This window comes from Lathyrus oleraceus, chromosome 2 (genome assembly GCF_024323335.1).
Source record: "Lathyrus oleraceus cultivar Zhongwan6 chromosome 2, CAAS_Psat_ZW6_1.0, whole genome shotgun sequence".
NCBI lineage: Eukaryota > Viridiplantae > Streptophyta > Magnoliopsida > Fabales > Fabaceae > Lathyrus > Lathyrus oleraceus.
Window position 1 is genome coordinate 470400824 of NC_066580.1, and position 11782 is coordinate 470412605.

The 11782-nt window shown below is 34.4% G+C and overlaps 1 long non-coding RNA gene across 1 annotated transcript; it reads right to left on the reverse strand.

The window, feature by feature from the left end:
• Window positions 1-1100: 1100 nt before the first annotated feature.
• Window positions 1101-2473, reverse strand: LOC127120496 (uncharacterized). Its single transcript, XR_007803210.1, has 2 exons — window positions 1982-2473; window positions 1101-1393 (listed from the first exon to the last, which is right to left on the reverse strand). It is a non-coding gene; the product is annotated as an uncharacterized LOC127120496 (long non-coding RNA).
• Between the last annotated feature and the right edge of the window lie 9309 nt (window positions 2474-11782).

Consider the following 11782-nt stretch of genomic DNA (forward strand, 5'->3'; position numbering starts at 1 on the left):
TACATACAACTAGCACAAAAATTCACTCAGTTAACACAAAATGCAACTAATTTCTCCATCTAAGTTGATCCTCACCCTCCACTCAAAGATTCACATGGATTGCAAGAATTTTCACACGGATGGACACAATCCTTCCCTCCAAAATCCCTAACAGAATGTCATTTCCCTCCCTTTTAATATTCACTCACACCCATGGGCGACAGGCAAAAATTTATTCAAATAAGTTATGCCCTAACAATTCCTCTAAAGCGCATCTCCCAAAAAAAACCTCCTCAAACTTAAGGTTTTTCCTCTAAAGCCTTGTTGTTCTTTCCTTGTCAATGCTTTTTGACTTAAGGTTTTCTATTTGAGACTTTTGATGAATCTATGTATATGTGACTTGTATTGTTAATCTAAGTTCATATTAAGTTTTAGGTTAAAGTGTATGACATTTTTCATGTTGGTAATGTTTGCGTTTGGTTTGAGTTGAAATAGAACTGGATTTGAAAATTTATGAACACCACCGGTGTTCATCATGTTCTTTGCAAAATGCATGGTTTGATCTTTTTCTTTTAGGTTTTGGCGAGTTATTTTTGTTTTAGTGGCGGAGAGAGATGAGAGAATTGAGATGGTAGAATAGCTCAGAGAGAGAGAGAAGGCCTGAAGTGAGTGTCTCACGTGTGGGTCATATCCCAAAATTTGTCTTATTTTTTCAATTTTGTCTTGCTTATTGCTCATTGCATCTACATACTCACATGCCCTAATCATCCATCATAATACATTCATTTACAGTTATAAATAACATCATTTAGTTCAAAGATTCCTTGTTATTTAAGTCGAATTTGCAAGCTTATGGTCATCATGGTTCATCTGGATATTTTTTTATTATGGATGCAATAACTTGGTGTTTGATCTTGTTTCTTTTGGTTAAATCCTCATGAAACCCTAAGTCTTGATATTTGGCTTCTATGAATCATATGGTTTGCATCTTGGTTTTGGATTTAATTAGGGATGACAAATATCACTATGGTCAACCATGGGAGTTTGTATTTGATATATTAACCTCTTTATGATACATTAGTCATGTGTGTTACTTTAATTCAAGGCATTGCAGTATAAGGGATTCAAGTTTCATCATTAAATCAACCAACACCCAAGATTCAAGTTCATACAACATCCAAATCCAACTTCCAAAGTACATACAAAAAACCAAAATTTGTCCTAACAGTTGACTTTGGTCAACTATTGACTTTATGGTCAACCAATTGACCAAAGTCAACCACTAATCCTAACCCTAAGTTCCCATTTTCTTCATTCATAAGCTATGCCCTTATTTGTGCCTCCAAGTCTTCGTTGATTTGCCTTGAACATGTCATAAAGGAGCCTTGGTCATTCCACCTTGGGCACCTTAACCCTACAAGGACAAAATTCCAACACATAAGCAGATACATAAATGCAAGGTCAAGATCCATAAACACATCATGCATATCATTCAACTTGAACCAATACATACATACATTCACACCTAACAATTACATTTCAATCCAATATTAACAATCTACTAATGTATTTTCATCTAATACTAACTAACTAATTGTTTTAGTCATCCAATCAACTTTTTTAGCTCATTCTAACTCAATATCCATTTTATTTTCAAAATGTTCACCAATTCAATCCATAATGTCAACACAACTTGGCATAAATAATTAACCCTTGTTACATTCAACCTGCAAGTTTCCACTTAACAATTAACATTCCATTCCAATACTTCACTAACTTCAATTTAAAAAACCAATAGCACAACAGTTCATATCCCTTATTAACTAACAACTTTTCTTGCCAATCAATTTAATCATACACTAACAGTCAATCAAACTATTCTAACAAGTTGATTCACAATAACAATTAATTTTATTTAAGCAACCACTAACTGTCAAATCCATAACTAATCACTAATATTTCCTAACATGGCTAACTATCCAAATATGAGGCAAGCCACGACCTCATAGGTTGGTTATCTTTCATTACTCCTTCTTGACGCATCAAAGACACACCGCAATATAGTGTTGAAGCAATTGAAGTAAACCCTCATGTTTTTGGTTCGATTGGGGCATCCATGGATATTTAATTTTTGAATTGAATTCTTAGGGTTCTTGCTCTTTAGGTTTTGATTCAGACTATAGGAGGAAAATTAAGGAAAAGCAAGGTTGTATTGTGGAAGAGGGAAGAGGGAGGATTCTGGTGGTAGTATTTATTGACGTGTCTGGATCACTCCGCCTCCTCCGGCGTGACAGAGTGATTTTCAGTGTGGATGTGAGATAGAGGAGGGAAGGTTAAGGGTGAAACGTTCGAATTTGAGTGTGAATGGAGAAAAAACATGTTGATCCGTTGTTCTTTTGGATGCATCATATCATAGGCCCATTGTCAGTCTTACTGACTATACCCCTGATTTCCGATATGCACTTCCCACCTGAATAACCTTGCTACACCTTAAGCTAAGACTCATCCCAACACTTGTTTTGCTTGACCATACGTCTAGGTTACACACTGCACCCTCTTAATTATGTTGTTTTTTTCTCATTTTTATTTACTTTGTCTTCTTAATTTCTTTTTGTTGTTCCTTTTTTAATACATTTTCACTTTGCTATTAACTCTTATAAATAATATTTAGGATTTTTAATTAGGTTTTAATTTCATATGGAAATTCTTAAAGAGATAATCATACACTTAGATTTTGATTCTCAATTTAGATTTTAGAAATTAGTAAACATGTTGATATTAGGTTTAGATTACCATTTAATTAGCTAGTTTTTATTAATATGCATGTTAACACTTCGATTTATTTGTGATTCTAAATTCATAAAATTCATGTGTTTGATTCATACTATGATCTTGTCCCTGATTGACTAAATGATCTAAGTTATCTTTGATCAAGTAGTCATTTGAGACACGTCTGATTCCCCTATCCAATCAAGTGATCAAAATCCTCTTGATCACTTGATAGGATTAACACTTTGTAATCACATTGCACTGAATCTCAAGTCAAGTCAAGCTTCTCATGCAAGGCTCCAAAGACAAAAGGGACATCAAGATTGGATCCAAGCTTCATCCTTCAAGCACTACAAAAAGACTCTCCTTTTAACATTTATTAGTTACGATTAGAATTGTGCACCACGAGCCTTAAGTAGTGGAGAAGGAATGAGAGAGAGTATTCTTATCCTCATTCTGAATATCTTTGGATACAGGACGCCTGACCCAGTTGTTAAAAGTATTCACCTCCATTCATAGAATTTAGTGCAATTTAAATCGAACAAATGTTAAGTCTTCTCTCCCCACAAACAAAACTTCACAGGCAAGAGTTTGAAGATAAAGGAACCTCAAGGCTGAAGACTCTTCATCATCAAGCACAATAAAAAACTCTTCTGCAGATACTTGTCGGTTATAATGTGAATTGTGCGCCACGAGCCTTAAGCAACAGAGAAGGATAAGAGGGATTATTCATATCCTTATTCTGAGTACCTTTGAATATGGGACATATGCCTCAATTATTCAAAGTATTTGTCTTCGTTCATAAACTTTAGTGTAATTCAAATCAAATCATTAACAAGTCTTCTTCCCCACAGATAATCATCAAAGCTACAATAACCAACATCCAATACACTTCCTCTTTGGACCAAACACTATATTCTTTGGCATCCATACATTCTTAGAGTTAATCACCTCATGGTTAAATACACATCTCTGGACCATAATCTATTGGTCACACCATTTATTGTTTACCGCCATACTCTTTTTTTCTCTTTGGTCACACCATTTATTGGTTACTGTCATACTCTTTTTTTTTCTCTTCAGCAACACAATTTATTGGTTACCCCCACTCTTTTTCTTTGACAACACCATTTATTGGTTACTCACACACTTTTTGACTCAGAAACACCTACCTTATGGATTCAAACAACACACAATGGTCCAAACAATACTGTCATCACATTTTCACAACACCTTTTCAACATTTTCAATTCAAGCAACATTATTTCTTTTTCTATTTAATCAACCCTTTTCTTTTTCCTTTTATCACAAATCTGTTCCGAAACAATTTTCTTTCTTTTCATAAAAGAAGTGTTATAATTTATTCCTTAGAAGTCAAACCAAAAGCTTAGAGCGTCCGAGCTAGGGTCAGAATCAACTAACGTCTACACACTTCTAGCATACGATTATAATTGTTCCCTAAAAACAATCAACACATATGTATTTTCTACCATGAACTATGGAGCTCTGATTTTCTCATTACACTATGAGAATACGTAGGCACGAGGATTTGAATCCTTGGTGAGCGCACTAATTAATAAACTTTTTTGCCTTTATCATTCGCAAGTAACCTTTAGATAATAACACACATTTGTGTAAAGAACAATCAAAATGGTTCCCGTTGGGTATAAAGAATGTGAAGGGTTCTAATACCTTCCCCTTGCATAACCGACTTCCTTACCATGTTTCTCTTCCCCTTGGATTTTATCGATATTTTCCCTTTCCTTTGGAATAAATAAAGTTTGGTGGAGACTATGATGTATCTTCGAGCGTGCGATGCACTCAGGTATTTTTCGTGGTGCGACAATAATGATGACCTTTGGATACTTTAACCTTCACAACTTTTGATTGGCTTGTACGTAGCGCCCCCCATGCTACCCCATGCACCAACATGATCTGACCCTAGGATCGTTTGGTCATTGTATCCAATGGGCAGAGTTGAGTCAACATTGTTGACTCCTCTCCCTCTCTTGACCCATGTTTGACCAGTATGTTGGGCCTGATCTTTAGGCCCTAATGATTTTTACCCCCCATTCTTTTAGTTAATTGCAATCATTTTTGTTTATTTTTATTTTTATTTGTTTAGGCCTTGGGCCCTTATTCATTATTTTGCTACACAAAACCCCTGAATATTGTTGCACCCCCATGATTGGTTTTTATTACTATGTATCTTTTTTTATTTGTCACAATTAATTAAATAAATAATAGTATAAATAAATATTTTCAATATATTTTAAAACCCTTGATCCAACGTTAAGCGGTAGTTTTCAAAATCCATTCTTTCGAATTAACTCGAATCAAACCTCGATTTATTTCAAGTGCATTTTTAAAGAAAACTAAACGTCCAAATTAAAGCATTTTCATATTCAAACCTTTTCAAACTTAATTGTTAAGTTAAAATCTTTTCGCAATAAAGAACAGTTTATAAAGGAATGGGGAATGTATAACCTTTCGTCCCCCGAATAAGTGAATGATTGACGCATGACATATTGTTCAAACTTTCGTATTTCGAATAAAATCAATCAACCAATATGTAGTTTTCTATGCAGAACTACAAAGCTTTGAATTCCTCAATGTACTGGAGGATACGTAGGAGAGAAACCCACAATCTCGTCAAGCACCTTAATAAAAAAAATTATGGCCCTTTTCTTTTCCTTTTGAATCCATTATCACTCGAAGAAAACAATTGACATACACTAACATTTGAAATGCATATCTAACTAAATGGTTCCCGCTGAGTACAACATATGTGAGGGGTAATAATACCTTCCCCTTGCATAATCAACTCTCGAACCTGAATTTGGTTGTGATGACCATTTTCTCTTTCTTTTAAGAGTTTTATCAATATTTTTCCTTTCCTTCTTTGGAATAAATAAAGTTTGATGGAGACTCTGTTCAATCACTTGTGAGCGCGTGAATGCTCGTAGGTCGTATTTTTTGCGATACAACAAAGACTAAATAACACCTAGTATAATTTAAAAGCAAAATAAAAATTGTAGCCAGAAATAGAAGAATACGAGGAAAACTACAAAACGAGGCAACACCAATAAACAAGACCTAAACAACATGAATCAAAAGATCGGCTTAAAACCCAGGCTTGAAAACCAAGAGGAAATCTATAAAACAAGGCAACACTAATAAACAAGACCCAACAAGCAATGAAGCAAAAGATCTGTTGAAAATAAAGGGTTTAAAACCAAAACACTATCACATTCTTATACTAACATGCTCCATAAAAACAAAATAAAAAGCAATCAAATCTTGAAACAAAATAACCAAGTGCTTCTCCTTTATTTGACAAACACTGCTAAATTAAAACACAAGCAGTCTACAACAACCTAGCAATAGGATATAAAATAAGATAAGAAGAGGTTCCCATGAAATACATGAGAGTAATAACATTTAAAAAAGTGAAGGAAAACATACCTATATTCAATGAATTAAAAATTAAATCTAATAGTTAATATAATCGAAGAAATTTAATAGATTAAAAAGTGTGTCTTGACAATTGCAGATCATGCTCTATAATATAGCACATTGCGTCTCAGTTTGAGATTGCGATCATAATTGGATTTATTCCGGGTCGCGAGGGTGGTGTGCTTCCTGTCCCAAAGCGGGTTACAACCCACGGTCTGCTTTACAGCAGAAACACCACATCTACCTTTTAAAAAATAACCTTGGAAGACCTTTTTTTTTGTCTTTTCGCACATCTTTGCCCTAACTTTAGAAATTTCATTTTCTTCTTCTCACTCGTTTCTCATTGCTCTTATTTGTCATTATTTCCACCTATACTCTTACCACATTGGTTGATTCATCCCCTCTCTATGTTGTTGTCGACTATTTTCCCCTCCCAACATTTCCACTTGCAAAGAGGCCTCTGTTCAGGTTAGTTTTCCTATCTTCTTCATTTTCTCGCCATCTTATGTTATTCTTTTCTCCTTCTTATTTTATTTTTTATATTCTTCTTATTTTTTTTAAGCTTAATAACTCATTATCCTCTGTTTTTTCCATTGTCCTCCAAGGGAAGATGCATGTGCATCCATAAGGGGAACAAGCCCCCACAAAAGTAAAAAAAAAAGCTAATAAATATCTTAAAACTTTTAATGTTAAAAACAATAAATGTAAAAATTTATGTGATCGAATATAAAATAAATCATTTATTCTTGGAGATAGAGATATTGAGTGGATCTCCAAACTCTTTAGTGAAATTATAAGATCAAAACACATGTTATATGAATGGAGAAGAATAACTTTAGTTCCACTATATAAGAAAGGGGGAAATCTACAAAAGTGTATAAACTATAATATGTTAAACTTATGAGTCATACCATGAAATTATGGGAAAGAATGATCGAATGCAGAATAAGACAAGAGACTCAAGTCATCGAGAATCAATTTAGTTTTATGTTTTGAAGGTTGACCATGGAAGCGATTTATCTACTATGGCGTGTGATGGAGCATCATCAAATGGAACAACAAGACTAGCACTTATTTTTTATGGACTTGGAAGAGGCATAGATAGAGTGACTAGAGAAATTTTATGAAAAGTTCTAGAAAAGAAAGGGGTTAGTAATGCATATATTCGAGCTACCCAAGATATGTACGAAAAGGTATTGACTAGTGTGCGGAAATAGGGTGGAAAGACAAACGATTTATCCATTATAATAGGTTTGCATCAAGGTTCAACCCTAAGCCTCCAACCTTTTTACCTTAATTTTGGATATGCTTAGAAACACGTCTAAGAGCTAGCACCAAGATGCATGTTTTTCACAGATCATATAGTCATACTTGGAGCGTCGAAGGAGGATTTAAATGAGAGGTTGGATATTTGGAGACGAGCTTTAGAAGCACATAGTTTTTGCCTAAAAAGAAATAAGACGGGGTATATATAATGTACATTCAACAAAAGAATAAGTGTTTCCAACCTATAGGTGAAAGTTGGAGACCATATTATACTTCAGGTCACAAGATTTAAATATTTTGGGTTTGTAATACAAAATGATGGAGAAATAGAAGAGCGTGTAAACCATCGAGTTCAAGTTGGATAGCTGAAATGAAGAAAGGCTTTGACCGGTAAATTAACAAGTGTATTAATCTTCCAACATAGTAACAAGGGGAATTTCCTCAAGTATCGATCTTGAGGACTGCTTAACGATACATAATTCATATTCTATGTTAGTCAAACAAAAGCCTAAGGGTTTTTAAATGTTGGTTTGAAAAGTTGAAAATAGAATGAAAAACAAAGTAAAGAAAATAATTGAACAGTTTAAAAGTACTATGAGTGAACATGATAGGGAAGGTGTATGTTTAGATTCATCAACAATAGTAAATTAACCTTGGAACAACTTAATTCAATAACATTGATTACCGGTTCTCAAGGGTGTTTACTCCCAAGTCCTTAGTGAGAAAACCTTTAATCATTCAAATTAATCCCTAGGTTCATAGTGAATTACATATGAAATTAAGCATTATTTTAATCAAGAATATTCTAATTTCCATAGGGTATCCTAGGCCTATGTGATATCTACTATGAATGACTCACAATTAAGCATTAACAATGGAGATCAAGCCTAAATATCAACGACAGATCAAACTCAATTTTTCTGAAATAGAAAGCATTACGCACAAATTGTAAGTAAGTCAATTATCTTAAAATCAAAGTCATTACAAGGTAACAATCTAAAATTGTATCATGAATCCAAATCAAGGACATCCACATAACATTGGGGGGTTTAGCTACTCATAACAATAACAAAAAATATGACAAAAAGTGAAGACATTACAAATTAATGGAAGAAAATAGGTCTTCAAACATAAAAGTTCATGAAAATCTTGATCCACCACGAATTCTTTAGTGTTCCAGCCTTCAAAACGAGTCTTATGTACTCAAAAATCATCCAACCCTTGTAAATTTGTGTTTTTTTGGCTAAATAGGAAAATTCCAAGCTTTTTCAGATCTGGGTTGTGTCATACGCGTATGGCTTCCACCCATACATATATGGGCTATTTTTGAACTAAGTCATACGCGTATGGCCCAGGGTAGGGTGTATAGCCCAGCTGGAGCCGTACGCGTAAGGCTTCTACTGCATATATGTGGGCTGGATGGATGGCCTTATACGCATATGGACCTTACCATACGCGTATGAGAAGAGGCTTTATTTTCACCTCCTCCTACTGTTACGCGTATGCTGGGGGTGATGATTAGTGGCCATACGCGTTTGAGAGGCCTCATATGCGTATGGGCAGGAAACTTAATTTTTTCTTCTTTCTTCCTCCTACTCATGCGTTGTCTTCTGATTTCTTCTCTGATCCGACTCCTCTTTATCTTTCAGTCCTGTAAACATATAAAACATTACCTCAAGCATGTAAAATAGCTCAAAATCACTAAAACATTAGCAAATCAAGTTACTGTAAAAATCTAACAAAATAAACTTAAACTACTGCCCAAAGTCACAGCAATTCACCTGCTTTTGGAATTCAAATGACATCAAAACTAACACAAATGGTGACTCATCATAACCCAAACTTAGCTTGTTACTTGCCCTCAAGCAACTTTTAGCACAACATCATTATGTCACCAATCATAAACCACTCTTGCTCCCAAATCAATAAGTGCCTTCTTTCTTTTTTACCGGAATATTTCTTTTTTACCGGAATCTTCATACCCTGTAAAATAGCACTGTAAGTTTCAGTCAAAAGTATAGGTTCAGTGTCAATTATGCGTTTCTTGGAGATGATATCCTTCATGAATTTGGCATATATAGGCCTCTGCTCTAGTGCCTTAGAGAGTGGGATATTTATTTCAAGCTTCTTAAACATCTCTAAGAACATCTAAAAAAAATTCATTCTGAACCTTCTTCTTATTTTTTTTAGGATGTGAGAGTTTGATGGTCATCTTTGGCTCTTTCGATTTTCTTTCTCTACCACCTTTTGTGTGACGTCTTCTTCAAAAACTTTATGTTTTTCTTTGATTTCTAGGTCCATTTCCAGAAGATGGTCTTCTTCACCTGATTTTTTTCCGGGTTTCTCAGTTGACTTACCACTCCTAAGCATCACAACACTCACATTATTATGTTCTCTTGGATTAGTCACTATTGCACTTGGAAGTGACCTTTGTGCCTGAGTATCTTATATTTGTTCTGATATTTGACCCATATGAACCTCCAGATTTTTAATAAAAGTTGTAGTGTTCCTTTGATTATTTCTTGTCTCTTCTTGAAATTGGGAATTTTGAGTTGTCATATTTTCAATGGCTAATTCCCAATCTGCCTTCTTAGGAGCTTGTTGATGATATTGTTGTTGGAACTGATTCTGATAATTTTGCGGAGGTCGAAATTACTGTTGGTTCTGATACTGAATATAACCCTTCTTTTGAACATTCCCTTGCTGATATTTCCATGAGAAGTTTGGATGATTCTTCCAACCTGGATTATAAGTATTAGAGTAGGGGGTTTTCAACTTCAGAAAATTAACCTCTTCAATTTGTTGCACAGGTGTAATACAATGCATGCCATAATGAGGTCCACCACAAATTTCATAACTCACAGCTTGAACTGGTTGAACTTGAGCTACCTGTTGAGTACCTATATTCATTGCCTTGAGCCTTTTTTCAACTTATGCAACAACTTGGTCTTCCATCTTCATACTCTAAGCACCTAGTTTCAAATTAATCTTTCCCTCTGGTTTGCTCACACTCCTACTATACAACTCTAAATATTCATTTGCAGCAATGACTTCTATAATCTTCTTGATATCAATGGCTTCTATAATATTCTTTATATTGGTAGCTTCTATAATCTTCTTGATACCATTTGCACATCACTCTTCTACATCTTCATCTAAAGTGAACGAAGACATTCTCAACTTTTTGGCTTCTTCAGAATGCTCATTTATCTTCAAAGTATAACCCATAATAAGAAACCTTTGCAAATTTTTATTTGCATCTTCATTTATCTTTCCTATGAAAGGTCTCTTCTTAAGGTGTCGGATGGTAGTTGGGTGTAACTAAAAATTTACCACATTTATCGACTGGTTCACTATAGTCAAACGACCTCCTGGGCATTTGCTCTACCTCAAGTAGGCATGACAACATAACCCGTACCAGCGGGTACCCACCCGAATCCGCCCCGAAGTTGACGGGGAAAACCCGCTTTGACTGGGTTTGAGTTTGGGTTTTCCCCGATTAAAAAATATGGGGACGGGTCGGGTTATGGGGACACCAGTACCCACCCCAAACCCGTCTCGTTTATTTCATTATGTACATTGTTATTTATTTTTGATGATTTGGAATATTAAATAAGTGACAAATATTTTAATATTTTGATTTGTATTAATTATTTAAAATATTCGAAATGTATGTATGAAATTTTTTTAGATTGTTTTATTTTATTATTTGTAATGTAATTTGATTTTAAAAAATAATTTTTTTTATTTAAAAAATTGATTTCATTAAATGGATGGTGGCGGGGCAGGGATACCCAAACCCGTTTGAGACGGGTTTGAGTTTTAATTCTCCATCCCTGTTTGGGTTTGGGACGGAGAACGAGGATTGTTTGGGGATTCAGGTTTAGGTTGGGGGTGGTAAAAATCGTCCCTGACCCGCCCCATTGCCATGCTTATGCCCAAGAAAACTTTCTTCAGTAGCTTCAGCCATAACTTGTTCGTCTGCTTCTCTATCGAAATCTGTATTTGATTCAACCAAGTCGTTTACCTCTTTATCAGTCAGCCTTGCTTGTCTAAGTCGAGCATGCAACGATCTTTCTGGTTCTCTGTCAAAAGGAAAATCAGCTGAGGGTTTTCCTCGCATACAAATAAAAAATTTAGCTGCAGAGCAAATAATAATTTTAACTAAATAATAATAATAAATAATAATAAATAAAAATAAATAATAATAATAATTAGTTGTAGAGAAATTTTTTAGCAGTAACCAAATAATAATAAAAATAAAATAAAATAATAAAAAACTGAAATAAAATTATAGTTGCAGAGCAACAAA